This window comes from Podarcis erhardii (genome assembly GCF_964252035.2).
Source record: "Podarcis erhardii genome assembly, chromosome: 13".
Taxonomy (NCBI): domain Eukaryota; kingdom Metazoa; phylum Chordata; class Lepidosauria; order Squamata; family Lacertidae; genus Podarcis; species Podarcis erhardii.
In genome coordinates, this window is record NC_138502.1 from 30,740,131 (window position 1) to 30,759,245 (window position 19,115).

The 19,115-nt window shown below is 44.4% G+C and overlaps 1 protein-coding gene across 10 annotated transcripts in view; it reads left to right on the top strand.

Annotated features, from left to right (window-relative positions):
- Positions 1–19,115, top strand: part of SRCIN1 (SRC kinase signaling inhibitor 1) — a 275,973-nt gene that overhangs the window by 184,417 nt on the left and 72,441 nt on the right. The window contains exon 1 of one of the 10 annotated variants that reach the window (XM_081837576.1): positions 9,024–9,280. The exons of 7 other annotated variants lie outside the window; for them this stretch is intronic. The gene's annotated coding sequence lies outside the window, so the exon portion shown is untranslated. Of the gene's footprint in view, positions 1–9,023; positions 9,281–10,760; positions 11,136–19,115 lie in introns of those variants that run through there. 2 more of the 10 variants (XM_081837575.1, XM_081837587.1) reach the window with 2 other exon arrangements.

A 19,115-nucleotide genomic window follows, 5' to 3' on the forward strand; every position in this document is an offset into this window, starting at 1 on the left:
CATCATTCCTGACCAATGGCCATGCTGGGTATGATGGGGACTAGAGTTCAACGTGTCTCAGTTTTACATTGTTGTACTGGGCTTGCAATGCTGGACTGATCAAGCCTTTTTAGACTGTTGATTTAGTGTTGGTTTTTTTTTTCATCCTTGAAGAGTTGGTGTTACCTGTATTTTCACATTTTCACATTGTGCCTTTGGTAAGAGAGCTTTGGATCTGAAAGGCGGTGGGGAAATGCTGGCAATAGATAAGAAATAAAACCTGAATCAAAATAACGTCTGTGCAGCTCCTAGCACATGGCAGCTGATTTAATCAGCAGAAATAGCTGAGGCCCTTGCTCTGGGTGGAAAACTTAAGAAGGCCTTTTGCTCATCGCCTTCTCTTGCATTCCGTGGGTGGGTTACATCCAGACACCCACCCTTCTCTTAAACCCGCCCACCCTGCTTTTCACCCCACACACATTAGCCAAGGGGGTACATCTTTCCCACTAATCCGATTTTAACAGTAATCTTGTTAATGCTGAGATCGGGATTAATTCTAGGTTAATCGGGATAATCCTGACAAAATGGTGAGCGTTGTAAGCATACGACGGATTAATTGTTACCCTAAGCGACACGCGGGTTTAAAAGAATACTGAAATTCATCAGGGAGGCCTAAGACAAGTGAGAAAGGGAATGAGGCCAGGAGTTAGAGGTCAAGGATAGGACGAGGCAGCGATTTTATTTCTGCTGGACCAGAATCATACCATATACCAGAACCTGTCAAGGGTAGAAGTCTTCCTGAATTAAAACTAGCATCCATCTGCTTCTCTAAGCATGACTGCTTGTAGCAGTAGTAGGCAGGATTAAACATTTGCCTTCCTTTGCAGCGTGTGGATTGGCCTATTTACTCAAGACATCTGAAATTCTAATGGTCTGGGATTGTATCAGCTGATCTATGGAGGTAGTCTGGAAGGTCCAACTCAGGGTCTTTGCTCAAGTCAGCTCTAGTGCCAGAGACGGGAATGGCAATTCCCCCTCACACCAATTCACATGGCGCTTGGATTCATTGGGAGATTTCCCCCTGGATGAGCACCATTGAAACAAGATGGAACTGGGGAAGGTCATTCCCAGTGTATGGATGTTTCTGCCTCCCATTCTTCTATCTATCAGAGCAGTAAAAATCTGCTACCTGAAGCAGCCACTTCACCTTGACTCATGGTAGAGCATCCTCCTATTGACACCCAGAAAGGATTTTTAGTCCTCAAAACCAATGAGAGTCCAACATCCCCTGCTCCAAAATTTGAAGTAGGCAGTGTTCATGGCTTAACCATTAGATACCGTAGGCTCAGTGTCTACAAAACTCCCAAAGGCCTACAAAAATGGGCCTATTGCTACTACTAATACAGTGGTACCTCGGGTTAAGTACTTAATTCATTCCGGAGGTCCATTCTTAACCTGGAACTGTTCTTAACCTGAAGCACCACTTTAGCTAATGGGCCTCCTGCTGCTGCCGCGCCGCTGGAGCATGATTTCTGTTCTCATCCTGAAGCAAAGTTCTGGGTTAGCGGAGTCTGTAACTGAAGCATATGTAACCTGAAGCGTATGTAACCCAAGGTACCACTGTAAAATCAAAGCAAATTATTGTTTGATTTAGCTGCTTACCCAAATCTTTACTCACCAACATGCAGGTATAATATGCCTTAAGTATATGCAAATCAAACTTTCACATTGCAGCTGTTTTTGTTAGCAAAATCACAAATTAGATATTCAGATTTCATTTTTATTTACTTATTTTGCAGAGCACATTATCAGCTGAATGTAGTGCAGGAGGAGATAGTCACGCAACATCATTCTCGTGTGCCTAGATCTATGACTATGGGGCCTATAAAATGTAAATACTGATCTTCAGATCTGTCGGAGTGTGTGCACGCTGGAATTATAACCTGGGGTGTTTAGAACGTCCACTTGTAAATGCATTGGCTTTCCCATCATCACACACTTAGTCACCAAGATGAAGCCGATATGATGGCTGCACATTAGGTTCTCGTTTGGAATCAGATTGATCTCCCTTGAGCTCCTAAGCCGCATCCAGCAGTGTGTCTCTTGCGGCATTTCCAGCCTCTGCCTTTGTCAGGCAATCAGCCCCACGCTGGCCGTCCCTGCCTCTGCTCCCGGTTCCAGACTTAGGTCATTTCCAGGTGACCTGCTATTATTGAGCTTCCGTCCTGATTTGTTTGCACAAAGTCTGCGTGGAGGTTAGTTGACCTCGGCTATTTATTGAGCATTCATTCTGATTTGTTTTGCTTTGATTTCTACAACGTTGCACCAAGGAGGTGTTACCCCATGCCTCCCTGTCCTTATCACAAACAATAAATAAATCCAGTTTGGGTGGGGAAATGGGTTTGATGCAGAAGGGAGTCAACTTCAATTGTGCATCCTGAATGTGAAAATAGCTGAAATACCTGAAAGTAGTGACATTGTACCCTGATGCCAACGTTCCCTTTGCATTCACACTCCTACCAAACACGTGTCCTATGGTAGGAAACATAAACGTTTGGATGTAGTCTGAAAAAAAAGATGACAATGATCATATTTCCCATAGTTATCTGCAAAGGAGGTGGGCTCTTTTACATTAGCCATTTATTGTGGAATGGGGTACATCAGGGTTCTGTTTTGTCCCTTGTGTTTTTGTTTGTTTGTTTGTTTGTTTGTTTGTTTTTGAAGAAGAAGAGTTTGGATTTGATATCCTGCCTTTCACTCCCTTTAAGGAGTCTCAAAGCGGCTAACATTCAATTTTCCCTTCCTCCCCCCACAACAAACACTCTGTGAGGTGAGTGGGGCTGAGAGACTTCAAAGAAGTGTGACTAGCCCAAAGTCACCCAGCAGCTGCATGTGGAGGAGCGGGGAAGCGAACCTGGTTCACCAGATTACGAGACTACCGCTCTTAACCACTACACTACACTGGCTCTCTTGGAACTGCTGGGAGATATGATCTTCAGGCAGATTGCCATCTTAGCATGTGCATGACACACAGCTCTTCCTCTCTTTCCCATTTACTAATCCTAGCGAGGCACTGGAAACCCTGTCTGGAGGCGGTTTTGGAACAGACCAGGGCAAACAAATGGCAGCTTGATCTAGAAAAGATGTAGGTACTCTGGGTTAGGAAGTCGACTGATCTGGATGGAGGTTTCCAACCAGTTTTGGATGGGGCTGCATTCCCCCTCAAGGCTGCGCCTTTGGGATTTTCCCAGGCCCAGCACATGTCTATGGAGAAGGAGCAGATGCCATTGGTGGCTGGGAATGCTTTTTACCAGCTTAGGCTGGTTCACCAGCTGTGACCCTGTCTAGAGAAAGCAGAGCTTGCCTCAGTTTACACCCACGTGCCTTGCTTACATCTAGACGAGGCTGTTATTGCATTCTGCTCTGCGTGGGACTGAAGATGGTTCTGAAACTTCAACGGGTACGCAATCCATCTGGTCAGCATTCGGAACATATAGCACAGACCAATAGGATGCCCTCCAGATGTCATGTGTGAAGCAGCAGCCATAAGTTGCTTCAGATGTCTTGTAGAGACTTAGCTTTTCACGCAGGCTTTCCCTGACCCATAAGACTGGAACCTGTTTTAAATCTTTGAACCTTCTGAGTTTGTTTTATATGCTTTCATGTGAGATATTCTGTTTTGGTTCTTGCTAGAGCGCAGACCTGAAAGACGCACGTCCCAATTTTCCTCTGTGGAATGTTAGAGGGTATGTTTTTTTTCTGTTTTGCTGGCTTGAGGTTGTGTTTCTGTTGTAATGCTTTCATGATGCATTGGTTGTTTTTTAGACTGCAGAGATTTTTATATAAATATTAAAGAACTAAGCAATACATAAATGCTTTAACTAAATAAGATCAAATATTGTGGACTACATCTCCCATCAGCCCCATGGCACCATGTTAGCTAATCCTGACACTAACACCCAGTTTTGCATGTGTTCATTCATAAGTCCACCCTGCCTTATTAATCTGCCTTTGGATTTGAAAAATCTGCACAAAATTCACATTTAAATACATCATTTATATGCATCAAATGTATGCATTTCTAAATGTATCCCAACATATGCATTGTTATCACATATTGGCGTGATAGTTTGAGCCAAGAACTGCACTGGAGACTGGGGAGAAGTGTGAAATTTGAAGGATAATTATGTTCTGATCCTTACTTAAGTCCAGGAGATGTGGATTGAGCCAGTTCCCACTGGAATTCATTTCCCACGGGAACTGAATTCTTCAAGCGCTCCTTGTGGGTAGTGATTCAGCAATCTTTCCTGGCGATATTTCCACCGTCAGTGATCCTTCTTACTGAGAAAGCTTTGCTAGGCTTCTAAGGGCCCCCCAGTCTTCCCCAGAACAACATTTGAAAATCACTTCCCTGTACCATAAGAACTAGAAACATGTTTTTGTTTTGAAAGGATTACATCTTTCACTTTTGTCCACGCTGCTTCTTTCAATAAGCTTATTTAGAAAGGGGAGAGGAGATGCATCCAACTTCAGCTGCCAGGGCAGGGCTTTGAGGCAGAGGTCCAGAGTCCTGCTCAGCAGAAAGAGCAGGAGGGATCCCAAATGCAGCATGGCCAGCTAACCACATTTGGAAGTAAGTGAAGCAATGCATATCACTGTCTAAAAAGCCCCCCCCCCATAAGTTCATTTAAGTCCTGAGCTTAAAACTACGTAACTGGAGTCTGTTTTTCTATGCAACTAAGGGGCAGCCTGAATGGAATATGGCCAGAAATGGAGGGGGGAGCAGTGGCAGATGAAAATGATGCAATATGCCGAATTGGCGAGCCTAACCAACAGAATAAGAGATCCAGAGGAAAGGCTATTTAAGGAAGATTGGAAAACGTTTTTAGAATATTGGAAGAATCATTGTCAACAGGTTAAAACGCTAGCAGGATTACTGTGGTGGGATTGTAAGATTATTAAAAATTTTGGGGAAATGATATACAATGAACTAAAAAAAGTGTTTAGATTTTTTTTTGTTAAAAAACTAGAAGCGTTTTTGTTAGGTACTTTAGGACAAGAGTTGTCGAAAGAAAAAGACATTATTCATGTATGCTACAACAGCGGCAAGAATCTTAATAGCTCAAAATTGGAAGAACGGAGAAGTACGATCAAAAGCACAATGGCAAGAAAAGTTGATGAACTATTCAGAGTTAGCAAAGTTAATGGACAAACTACATGAAAAGGACAATAATGACTTTGAAAAAGAATGGGAACTCTTTACAATATATTTGCAGAAACAACACAAAGAAATGGTCCAGCTGGCAGGATTTAAATAAACATTTACAATTTTATTTACAGAGAACAAGAAGCATAACAATGTGATAACATAATATTGTATATAAACAGCAGAATTTATCAGAAATGGTAGTTGAGGGAAGTCAACAGGGAGGGGGGGAAATTGGAAAATGTATGTTTAACAATGATATTGGATATTTGTTTTGAGAAAATAAAATTTAAAAAAAATATTTTTTTTAAAAAAAGTTAGCAGGATTAAATTCAGCAGTAAAAATTGCGTTGAGATAAAATGAGAAAAGAAAAACACAGAGTAATTAGAATACGCAGCAGCGAGGGGTAATCGGCAGGAACCATTGAAGCAGGAGGAAGGGAAGTTGATTTTTAAAAAATGTTTTGCTTTGTGTATGTGATTATGAAAAATTATAAATAAAATTAATTAAATAAGGCTCCGCCATTGGATGCACCAGAACCTTTACCTTCTGATGAGAGCATGCAGAGCAGAACTTTCAGATCTTTTCTGCACCAGGGCTAGACACATTCACACACCTGAAGCAAGGTGTGAACCCCCACCCCACCCCACTGTGGTCCTGAGCATGTTTATATCTTTAATATAGGTAGAGAAGGAAGGGCTAGAGGCAGACTAATTGTGCCCACCTGCTGGAATCTGACAGCTCGTTGTGACTAATGCGGGGTAAGAGGAAATGTGAGCCAGTGGCACAGCTTTCCGCAGCTCTGGAAGAGGAAAGGAGCACATCACCTCTAGAGGCGGAGTCGGCTGCCACAGAGCAAGCTGTGCCTTTGGCACAAAGCAGCCGCGCAGGCCTGGCAGCTGCAGGAGAGTGTCACCTGCAGCAAGCAGAGAGCGAGTCTGAGTGGCTCATTTCCAGGTGTGTCCTGATGTCACCATTTGAATAGCGCAAGGGAGCTCGGCAAAGGGACCGCACATCTGGCGCTCTGCGCTTGCTGCCTGGCAATGGGGTTTCCAAGGCAACAGGGCAAATCCCAGACCAGAGCGTTCCAGGCGACACCTCACTGTCGGGATGAGGATAGGCTGTGTGCAGGAACTCACTTGTGGCTGTAGTTGCATGTACAACCCTGCTTGCTCTGCGTGCATTGTGATTCCACCCTCAGTTTAGGAACATAATCCATTAGCCATAATCCATACCTATGCTGCATCTAGCCTGTCATTTCATGTGAAATACTGTTTTGGTACATCCCCCACCCCACCCCAACCAGCCTCGGCCCAAATTGAGAAAACGAGCAACCTATCTGCATTTTAAGCTGGCGGTGTGTACACCTAAATAAAAAATGTCAAAAAAATGTCCAGTAGCACCTTAGAAACCAACCAAGTTTGTTCTGGGTATAGGCTTTTGTGTGCATGCGCACTTCTTCAGATGTGTACACAGCCTGTGATGCATTTGCAAAAAGAGACTGGCTTTTCCAGCATCTTAAATGCTTCGGAGCATTTGTGCTCTTGCGCAATGATCCTGCTTCTCCCCCCAAAAACAGACTTCTTGTGGTAAGGAGAGTGTCAGAGAAATAAATGCACAGTGAAAAGTGTGGGTCAACCATTGCTTAAGGCAAGGTTGTCTTAAGTTCCCCACAGACAAATCAGGAGGAATGATCAATACGTGGAAGGGACCTAGGTGGGCCATTGGTGTGATCAAGTAGGACTGATATATTCTTACGTGTTTGCTACAGGTTTTCTTCCTGCATGCCTAATAGCTTGATGGGAGTTTGGGGATAATTGTGCTGCTTGTGTGTGCATATATCTGTATGTCTGGAACAGAGTTGGGATGTAGCTGGCAAGGAAGATAGGACTGTTTGTTACATGGCTTGTAAGAAGGAGTCAGGTGTGTGTGTGTGTGTGTGTGTGTGTGTGTGTGTGTGTCCCCAGAGGTGCACTGTTTGCTCTGGAGAACCAATTCTCCTTTGTGGACTCGCGTTCTCTGGTGGTGTGCTCCTTCATACGCAACATGTAAATAAAAGGCATCATAACTACATCCCCCTCCCACAGGACACTAAATCCTGTAGCTTTCCTCCACCTCAGACTTCCCACTATTGGGGGAATTGGGGGATACATAACAGAATTTCCTTAGAGCTGGCAGTTATGCTTCAGAAAGCTGTGCAGATGCATACTTCATCTGTCATGGAAAGCTCACGACAGCCTAGAAGCTGAAGGTACATTCTGGATTACTGGGGCAACCCATTCCACTTGGAGAAGTGTGGAATGATCAGAAGGCTTTTGGCATTTCCCAACTGCTTTCCAGCTGCTAAACTTTTCTCTTTTCTTTTCTTTTCTTTTCTTTTCTTTTCTTTTCTTTTCTTTTCTTTTCTTTTCTTTTCTTTTCTTTTCTTTTCTTTTCTCTCTTCTGCTGCTTCTTTTTAACGCTGTGCTTTTCTTTGCATTTGCCGCATCAGATGCCTTCAAAGAAAGCAGTTGCCCAATGATTCACCAGGGAAAGGATTTTCTGCTTTTATAGATTTCACACTGTGTAGATCGTGATGCCTCTTCCCACACACCCTCCCTAACATGATGAAATCTGATAGGCTTCTGGGGCTGCCCAGTCTGGCTTCTGATGGATGGAGCTGTGTTGTAAAATAGCACAAGACTGCGCAGTTAAGGTGTCGGTATGAAAACATCAATTCTACATGGAACTATGATTTGGGGTGCGGGTTAAAGTTTAAAACCTTTGGTGACCACGAATCAGCATCCCTTTTTGCAGCCCTAATGGCACATCTTCCTTCCAAGACAGGGAGGGATGGAGGGAGCCATATTTTTTCGCAAATGTTCAAGGGGAATCTGGAATTAAAGAACTACAGCAGTCAGCCCTGAGTTGTGCTAATCTGAACCAACAAGGGATTTCACTTGGGACCACATGGCTGGATGTTCAGCCTCCTGTATATGAAGCATAATCTCTGTGAGTATGAATCCAGTTTGAAACGGGTCGATGGAACAGCCTCCCATCGGCTCTGGGAAGGATATTGCACTGAACTGTTTCCTCAATATGTGCTTCAGGCATTAAGCCTGGATTAGTAAACATTGTTGTGTCTGAAACTACTGGGTTTGATTCCCCCCCCCCAAGAATCTCTTTGTGTTATCCTGGAGGCTTGCAACTATTTCCTTTTGCCTTGCCATCATTTAGAACAGGGCTGTGTATGTAATAATGGATATTATCTTCTGCTTTTGCCTAGACCTGGATTAGTGATTGTATATGAAGTTTTGATTTACCTTCCCAGTTATGATATATCAAACACATTCTGATGGTCTGTTGTTAGGACGTTGCCCTTCTGTTGGAAAGATCCCCATTTGGGTTTCTTTCACTCATATATTTTCATAAGGACACTGAGGAAGGGGAGGAGGATCCCAGCGAGGGGTGTGGCTGTGATTGGTGCACACTGGGACAAGCTGAATTTGGGGAAGGGAGGATTAGGGTACTTAGGAGGTACTCAAGGCACATCAGAGGATGTTGAGGAGGTAGTAAACAGTTCACAGGATCCAAGGGCAGGAGTCAGTCTCACCAGAACCAGAGGTGCCCCTGTCTCCATGGATACTGTGGGCTCTGAGCCGTCAGTCCACTCCAGGAGATTAAGGCAGGCAAGGGAACCCAGCCGAGCTCACTAGTAGATCAGGTGGAGAACATGAGACCCGTTAGCTCTGGGAGGAAGTTGTGGTCAGTCGGTTGGTTTAGGCTCAGGGCAGGGCAGGATCACATGCTTTGTCATGTGGAGAGGCACAGCTGCTCAGCTGAAGCAAGCTCAGGTGCATCAATCAAGGATAAGGGGGAAGCAAGGCAGAGACTCTATGTCTGCTCAACTTTCTCTGTTGATGGGCCATGGCCTGGCTGCTTTGGGAACTCCACTGGACTGTGACTTCAGGACTGAACCAAGGTGTTCCAACCCTGGATCTTCTGCAGAGGAGGGAACCTGACCTTACGGTTTGACTTCAGACCCTGCATGTTGTATTGGACCTGGACCGCTATTTGACCATTTGTACTGGTGTTGCTTTTGGGACTATGAATGTGTGATTAGCAGGACTTACCTCCAGGTACACAGAGATTCAGGACATATATACTTTTTAATGCAGATTTTACATTAGTGTGTGTGTGTGTGTGTGTGTGTGTGTGTGTACACACACACACACACACACACACACATACATACATACATACCGGTATACACACACACACACACACACAGTGGTACCTCGGGTTAAGTACTTAATTCGTTCTGGAGGTCCGTTCTTAACCTGAAGCACCACTTTAGCTAATGGGACCTCCTGCTGCTGCCACGCCGCTGGATCCCGATTTCTGTTCTCATCCTGAAGCAAAGTTCTTAACCCGAGGTAATATTTATGGGTTAGCAGAGTCTGTAACCTGAAGCGTATGTAACCTGAAGCCTATGTAACCCGAGGTACCACACTATATATCTATATCTATATCTATATCTATATCTATATCTATATCTATATCTATATCTATATCTATATCTATATCTATATCTATATCTATATCTATATCTATATCTATATCTATATCTATATGCACTCATTACTTGGCTGGAGAACCGTGTTGCGAAATCCAAAGATTTGTGAATGTTGAGGCATGGCTGTGCTTCTGTTCACATATTGTTTCACAAATTGTGGATTAGGTATAAAGGTAAAGGTAAAGGGACCCCTGACTGTTAGGTCCAGTCGCGGATGACTCTGGAGTTGTGGTGCTCATCTCGCTTTATTGGCCAAGGGAGCTGGCATACAGCTTCTGGGTCATGTGGCCAGCATGACTAAGCTGCTTCTGGCGAACCAGAGCAGCGCACAGAAACGCTGTTTACCTCCCCGCCAGAGCAGTACCTATTTATCTACTTGTACTTTGATGTGCTTTCGAGCTGCTAGATTGGCAAGAGCAGGGACCAAGCAACGGGAGCTCACACTGTTGCGGAGATTCGAATCGCAGCAAGCGGTTTCTGATCGGCAAGCCCTAGGCTCTGTAGTTTAACCCACAGCGTTGCCCTGTGGATTAGGTATATTCGCCCTAAATGCAAGCTGGATTGAATTTCTACAATTCGCCCCACTCCTCATCCCTAGCTGTGTATGACTACACCCTCTGTACTTGTAAGGATACCTCAAGTTTTATTTATTGATCAGACCAAATCTGAAAAGTTTCCTTATGCATGAGAAGATTCTTCTGGCTCTCTGGAAAACTCCCACAGCCACTGCCCCTTGGAGCCCCTTATACCCTCCCCATTAGCAGCTGAAAAGTTGGGAGCAAACTTTGCCCAATAGGGTGGGGGTGCTGCCATTTGGTGACCACTTAGAGGCTGCCTTTAAAGGAGGATTATGCTGGATTAATCCAGATCAGTGTTCCAGCATCAAGGTTTTAATTCATTTGCCAAATGACCGCTCAGTCTAGCTATGTCTGGCTCTGCCACTAGCTTCCCTCAAAGCCTGTATGCCTTCCCTCATCTCTGCCCACAGAACTTTGTGGCCCCGGGGGCGATACATGGAGTTATCCCACCAGCAAAATTCCCTGGTAGGCATCCGGTGGGAACTGCACAGATTGACTTCTTGGCATCTTCTTCAAAGGGATGCTCTCCAACCACACAGGAGATGGTTTCTCTGCCAGCCCTCCGGCTGCCTTGAACGCATTCCAGGCTGTTATCTTAGCAAAATGTGACGGAACTGGCTGTGAAGGAGGGATGACCGGGGATCCCACGGCAGCTGCTGGACATTGTTCAGTGACCGGGTGTCACTTGGTGGTGGCTTTGCTGAAGAACTGTGTCTGCTGAGAGATGTCAAGGAGCCCCAGCTTGTGAAAGTCGCCCTTTGGGACAGGAGAAAAGAAGCTTCAGATGCAGGGTCAGAGAAGTGTTGCTGTCATGGGGTGGGTGAGATGGGGGCTTTGTTTCTGATGTCTTGTTTTGTTTTGGGGGTTCTTGGGTTGGCTCTTGAGCTTTCAGTAGTGATTCATTGGGGCTGTGGTTACCGCTACTAACATGCCTTTGCTTGAGACGCTTAAAAGATTTGCAGATAGCCAACATAACATTTCAGTTTTCGTTTTACTTTCGGATTGTGTATTATAGTGATTGGGATGGGATGGCGAAACCAGAGTTTGTGGCAAAACCAGATTCAGCGCAAGTGGAAAGACAATTTCTTTGTCTTTATTTGGGTGGCTCAATGTTCAGAGCTGTGAACACAAAATTTTGAGTTCTGCAGTTTGGGACAGGGATGCAGGGAAGAACACGAATCTGAGCCGCATAGTTTGTATCCAGTGTTTTATTTATTGGTTGGTCCAGATGTATTGCTTTGGCATTTCCAAAGTTGTCACTTGTTGGTTAGTTAGTTAGTTTGTTTGCAATTGGGGGGCATGGGGTATTTTTTGGGGTGTGGGTTGATTGTTTGACTCATGTTTTGGCTTTGCTGAGGAGGTGCTTGATATTTTTCTATATACAGTAGAGGAGAGCTGTGTGTTTGAGTGGCTTGAAAGCACTATAGCAGTAAAGGAAAATTGGATAGGGATATGTTAAACAAATAGTGGAAGACGTGTCTTTGGCATGTTTCCATGACTATAGAACTTCAGTTTTATGTTTGTGGAGGTGGGGGGTTTGAAAATGAGAGGGGAAACTGGGCAGAGATGAGGGGAAGGGGTTGTATTGGGTGGGTGATTTTGGTGGTAAAGTGCTTGAAGCCATTCAATAACTCTCTGGGCTTTTGCTCAGGGAAGCGTGATCTTCCCTTCCAGGGGGACAGTATTTCTTCCAAGCTAGAGCCTGTGGCTGTTCTGCAGATCAGGAGACAAGAGCAAATTAACACTTGGCTTGGAATAGCTACCTCTACCAGAAAAAAAGGCATCAAACCATTTTTCTCTCTCTCTCTCCCTGCAAGTTCCCTTGATTTGTCAGCAGCTGCTGCATCAGTTTACATACCTCTAGGGACATGGACTGATTTGAATGTGCATTTATGACAACGGGTGGAATTCTTAGATCACTACTGAGTGCAATCCAAAAGCATCAGTTGATTTGACGGCTGCTTGATTTCATTGACTGTGTGGTATCTCTGGCTTTTAGCAAGTGGTCATGGCTGCTTCCAGACTGGCTGCGTTGCAGGTGGGATTCAATCATATAATGACAAATTTCGGTAACACAGTCAAAGTGGATTTGCCTTTGTTGCACAGCGAAACCACTCCTCCTTCAAAATGTACTTTTTTAAAAAGTAAGGAAAGTGACGTGAAAATATACAGGAAAACGTGGGGTACCAGTTGCTTGGTGCACTGTTGTATAACCTCTGTGCAGACAAATCTGAATTAATGCTCAATGAAGAGCAGGCATTGTTATATAACTGCCATGCAAACTTTATGGGAAGAAATCTGGACTAAAGCTCAACGAGTAGGTCATCTGGAAAAGCCCAGAGGACTGGGAGGCAGAAATTGGGCAGTGCTTTAAATAAAGAAAAAAAGAAAAGACTATGAGCAGAACTCAGTTTGAGCTAAAATTGAACTTCACCACCACTTTTCCACTCCATGGTGTGGCTGCGTCGCTACACGGCAGACAGACATTTAGCAACTGATTGATTCTCCTGCCACTGATATCTCCAGGCCAGGAAAAGCTTTGACCACTAAACTTCTGTATGTAACGCCGCTGCTAAAGGTACAGGAGCCCTGCTAGATAAAAGGTGACAACCCTAAGACCCCCCTCCCCTTGAAATGGTTCTGTGTCCCTGCCCCTCCCCATGGAAAACCAGAAAGCATTCCCCAGGCATGGCTGAGAATGTCTGTGCCTGAAACCCCACCTCTAAACATTGGAGTGTGAAACATAGAGACAAGAAATCTAGACAGGATGGCTTGGCTTGAGGACAGGACCTCTTGGGGGTGGAATGCGTGCAAGAGTTGGATTTATGGGTTCAAGCAGGGGAAAGGGTGTGTGTATATACCGGTACTAAAGAGGGACTTAGGTTGGGCAGAGCTTCTGTGCAGTACAAAATAATTTGGAGTCCTCGTCCCTTCATCTGCCTCACACCTCCCTTCCACTTCTGTTCCCAAGCCAATTTTGAAGCCTCCAGCAACAAAATATTCGAGACGGCAGAGTTGGCAAGCGTAATATCGGCTGACACAGTGGTGCAGCAATGTGGGGGTAGGGAAAGGGGAGACAGGCACATGGGGAGGCGGCATCAGAAAAAACTGCCTTATCTAACCAGGCAGATATAATGAAGTTGTTTCTCAGCAGGCACAATAAAGGGATTGTTGCATGGGATTTGAGAATTGCTTAATTGTGTCAGGGTGTCTTCCTCCTCCCTTTCTGGGTCCTCCTGAGAAGCTGCTGCTGCTGCTGCTGCTGCTGCTGCTGCTGCTGCTGCTGCTGCTCCTCCTCCTCCTCCTTCTTCTTCTTCTTCTTCTTCTTCTTCTTCTTCTTCTTCTTCTTCCTCCTCCTCCTCCTTCCTCCTCCTCCTTCTTCTTCTTCTTCCTCCTCCTCCTCCTCCTCCTCCTCCTCCTCCTCCTTTTCATGTTTACATGAAAAATAGCCCAGTGCAGCAGGGGAATGGAGATGGTTTGTTTCTGAGAAGAAAGAATCTGTAGAGCCTTGAGCCTCCCTCGGCGGTTGTGTCCTCTGACTTTGAGGCTCTACTCTCTCTGATGTGATCATGTGGGCTAGCTTCAGTTATTCTGGACTGTACCACTTCAAAGTGCATGTGTGCACGTCAGCTGGTGCTTCCAGACATGGACAATTTAGCAGCACCCAATAATGCATGTTCTGCTTTAAAACTAAAATTGCAATTCTGTTGTTGTTGTTGTTGTTGTTGTTGTTGTTGTTGTTGTTGTTGTTGTTGTAGTAGTAGTATCATCATCACCACTTTGTAGCTTAGTTCTTATTTCCACAGCACCAAATGTTGTGCCGGGAAATTTTCATTTGGGTGGGTGGAGGTTAAACCCACTCCCTCTGCCATCCACTGCACTCCTGATTCTGATCCCCATTGCAAGTCCAGACTTCTGGGAAAGGGAAAATGATAGAGCTGCTTCCTAGACAGGAGAGATGGACAATAGAGAAGGAAATAGCTCTATACAGGCCGTGACCAGCCAGGAACACTATTGAACAGACCACCTGCACCTGGGTAAACTGCAATATAGTCTGAGCTTTGGGTGGATGGGAAAATGGAAACTGAACGTGGAAAGCATGAGAGGAATGTGTTTTGATTGCACCATCATGCAGATGCGCTGTAGAAAGCGAGTAAATAAATTTTGGCTATTCTGCAGTGTGGAAGCACCCAGGGTTTATTATTTTGATTGCTCCCCCACATAAAAGTTCCCAGCATGCAGTACACACAGGGAGAGAGCTATACCAAAACTGTGTGCTAATGTGCTAATTCAGGGATTGCATAAGCACAGAGCATTCCAATATCACTTGTAGCTAAGTAAGATTGTCTTCCATGAACACAGTTTTAACAGTGAGTCTGTAAGTGACTGTGGAGGCCAGTTCTGGATCCGCATGTCCTTCCACAGTGGTTTTCGGGTGGGAGTTGATTACGGTGAGGGTTTGCCAAGCATGCCTTCCTCTTAGGATGTTTCTCCCTTTTGTCCTGAGTTTGAGCATCTTCAAAGCCCACAACACCTTTGGTAAAGGCTGTTCACCAATTGGAGCACTCACAGGCCAGTGTTTCCCAGTTGTCAGTGTTCATACTGCATTTTTAAATATTTGCCTTAAATCTCTTTTGTTGACCACCAGCATTATGCTTTCTGTTTTTAAGTTCAGAATAGAGTTGTTGCTTTGGAAGACCATAATCAGGCATCCGCACAACATGACCAGTCCAACAAAGTTGATGTTGAAGAATCATTGCTTCAACGCTGGTGATCTTTGCTTCTTCCAGTACACTGACATTAGTTCGCCTGTCTTCCCAAGTGATATGGTGGCCTGAAGTGGTACAGTCCAGAGTTCTGCCACCTCAAGTCCCCTTAGGAACATAGGATGCTGTTTTATACTGAGTCAGACTATTGGTCCATCTAGTTCAGCATTGTTTGCTGTGACTGGCAGTGGCTCCCCAGGGTTTCCAAGAGGGGACATTCCCATCCCTATCTGGACATGCCAGGGCTGAACCTTGGACCTTCTGCATGCAAAGCCGACGTTCTACCCCAGAGGTATAGCCCTTCCCATTTTGATTTTTAACTTTACTGTGTGGAACCTGCTGCATTGTTGCTGCTTTTCACGGAGCAAAGGTAACACAAGTAGCTCCAAGCTTCATGGAAACAGCTCACACTATAGCTTTAAGCCATGCCAGGTTGGTACCAGATTCAGGTAGGTAGCCGTGTTGGTCTGACGCAGTCAAAATATATATAAAAATAAGAAAATTGTCCAGTAGCACCTTAGAGACCAACTAAGTTTGTTCTTGGTATAAGCTTTCATGTGCAGGCACACTTCCAAGAACAAACTTAGTTGGTCTCTAAGGTTGGTACCAGTTTATCTGGGAGGGGAGGAGCTCTAAGAACGGCAACCTTCCACACAGCCTAGGACTCCTCGAGTTAACTTTGCAGCATGGGAAGAAACTGAATAGCTCCCAAACCACAAATACATCATGAATCGGGGCCCTCAGTCTGCCTCCTCAGTCTATGTGGCATGTTGAATGGCTCTGAGAAATGTAGGGCTGCACATTTTGTGAGCCAAACTGAGCTTTATCTTTATGGCAGCCAGTTCTGTAATAAAAAAATAAATCCCTGGGCGAAAGTAAATTAAAACCACTAGGGATTTGTTTGCTGCACTATTCCATCTCTGTGTGATTATGACAATTCTTGTATTTGCATTTTCAAGTCTTTACTCGTGCTGAGCTGTCTTGTAACATTTTTAAGCCACTGTTTTACATTGTTCAAGGCCTAACAGAACACTGCCAGCTACCGCTATTTTGCTTGTTAGCAAAGTTAACTTGGGGAAAACGGGGAATGCTTGAAAACTTTGTTTAATCCTAAATTTTAAATGGACCAGCCAGAGTCATGCTTCCTGGGCTAATAATATGCAGATTGGAACACAGTTGTCCTCCAAATCTTGCAACGCAATGCTTGGTTCAAAAAAGGTAACAAAATGCATATTAAAAATAGTACTTTAGATTAAAATGCATATTTAAGAATCTGAATTTCCATGCAGTTAAATACACACCCATACCCCTACACCCCTGAATTGTGAAGAAATAGCTCAGAGCAAAATTATGTGAAACTAGCAGAGCCTGGAAATAGCCTGATCTGTTCATCCCTATGGCAGTGCTTGCTTTGTATTGCCTTGCCTACCTTCTGAGGGTAGTGCTCTCTGGTTGTGTAGCAGGTGCTGCTATTGGAGGCTGGTCCATCAGAGCAAATGGAGAACTGCCCCACCAACCTCAGTCTACCCTCATCCAGTCCCCATGGGCCTATCTTCTTGCTTACACCACCTGCCAGCTTCCTCCATCCTCCTCCTCCTTGTTCACACTTCCTCTTGTCCTGCCACTCAACCCCCCCCCCCCGGGAAAACCAGTTGTTTACCTCTGAATCAGAACAGATGTCAATAGGTTTTTTCTGCAGATTGACATTTGCTCAGACACGGCACTGAAGAGTGAGTTTTCCTGGGGAAAGCGGCCAGGCAAACAAAAAACTTATTGGATCCATGCCTAAATAACATGGGATGAGTGGAAAACCGCTTGGATCCATGCTTTCTAGGCATGGGACAATTGGAAGTGTAGGTGAGCCCTTAGCCTCAATGTTGCCCTCATAAAAATCATCTGAGGGGGAAGGTAACAAAACCCTACATGGCGTGGCTGATGGTCAAGAGTGATGGTCAAGAGTGATGAGAGTTGTCATCCAAAATATCTGAAGGGCACCACGCTGGCTAGCCCTCTAGTAAGTGGTCTATATATTGGCTAAATAATATATAAATAATTGGCAGAGAGAAGGGCAGATATTTTGAACATTCGGATGAACAACTGCTGAGTGGAGTTTTGCACCCTCTGATGGGGTAGATAGACCGGGCCTCTTGCAACCATTGTGCAGGAACACAACACTCCCCTAACCTCTCAGATTCCAAAAAGGTTCCCTCTCTTCCCCTTTCTCTCCCCTTCTTTTAAAGTACAGTGGTACCTCAGGTTACAGACAAGCGTTACAGACTCCGTAACAAGGTTACAGACTCCGCTAACCCAGAAATATTACCTCAGGTTAAGAACTTTGCTTCAGGATGAGAACAGAAATCGGGATCCGGCGGCACGGCGGCAGCAGAAGGCCCCATTAGCTAAAGTGGTACCTCAGGTTAAGAACGGTTTCAGGTTCAGAACGCACCTCCAGAACGAATTAAGTTCTTAACCCGAGGTACCACTGTACAGCACTGGCTGAGCATACTAAAGACCACCCTGTCAGGATTCAGTTTTATATTAAAAGGTGACGATACATCTCCAAGCTAAGCTTGCAGAATCCTGCATATTGGGCATCCATAATAGGATAAACACAGTGACCATCCAGATTGGTCCAGGTCAGTCCTTGGCATGTATGACAACCCTCAGATTAAGTCCTGATGTTGAAAAAGAGTGGGCTGTGGAGAGAGAAGGTGGTCTCCCTTATTTGCTGTGTGTGTGTGTGTGTGTGTGTGTGTGTGTGTGTGTGTGTGTAGAGCTTTAAAAATAATTGTCCTCGTATCCAAGGCCATATAGGTTTGTGAAAAAGCACATTCTTTGTATGCAGAAGGACCCAAGTGCCTCCAACTACAGCTTGGAATGTCCCTTGTCTGAAATCCTGTAGCAGGATTTGCCAAGGAACTGCTTCGCATGCAGAAGGCCCCAGTTTCATTTTTTTAAAATAATAATATTTATTCAGATTTTTTAAAGATTACAAAGAAGACATAAGAAAAACAAAAAACCCCCAAAAAATACACAATACAACACAAAACAAAAAAATACAAAAAAATGCAATCATTAAAAAAGAAAAAAGAAAAAAGCAATTTAAATCCTTTACATAATAACTTCCCTTTTACTAATTTTATTGACCTCCCCACACCTCCCATTTCTGTATTCAAATTCAATTTTTTTATTTCAGCAAGTCCTTTCAACCTTTCAAGTCATTTCTCTAAGGTCGACCAAAATTCCCTTCCACGAATTTCCCAATTTTCATACAGATAACAAGACAAAAAGAAAAACAAGTTATAATTATATACCCTTTGAGTTCCCAATTTCTATTCCACCCATACCCCCTTCCCGGTTTCAGTCCCCAACATGTGTCTATCAGTCTCAGTATACAATCAGCCTGGAGATCTTACGTCCGAGGCTCCTAATTCTCTTTCACTTCCTCTCTGCCGGTCTTTTTGATAGTCCTTAATATTGAAAACCAAATCTCGGGGAAGCTCCGGCCCAACAGGATCCACTTTTCTTCCATCCAGGCCTTCATACTTAAAGATAAAGCCTATGGGGTATTCCAGATCCTGTTTCATACTCCTTTCAAATCCAAATGTCCCCAAAGCTCCAACTTCCACCTTGATCAAATTTGTAATCCTTAGGTCTTCAGATCTCCACATAAGGAGATCTCTCCATTTTTCACTCTCCAATTCAGGCCGGACTTTCTACATCAGGTATTTATTTTCCTTTATTACCATCATGTCAGGCCTCAAATTACTGCTCTCCTTCGACATCTGCAAAGTTACGGCTCCCCCTTCCTTTTCTTCAGAAACAACATATATCTCCTTCTCCAAATTCTCAAAGCTCTCAGATTTCTCTATTTGTCCAGTTAAGTAGGCTTCCTGCGTCAGATCCTTGTCCTTATCAAATTCAATGAAGGTATTCACTGTTAAATCCAAAGTTGTGCTAACCCGGAAGTCAGAAGGCCCCAGTTTCAAACCAGGGCATCTCAAGGTAGTTTGGGGGGGTGTCCCCTGCC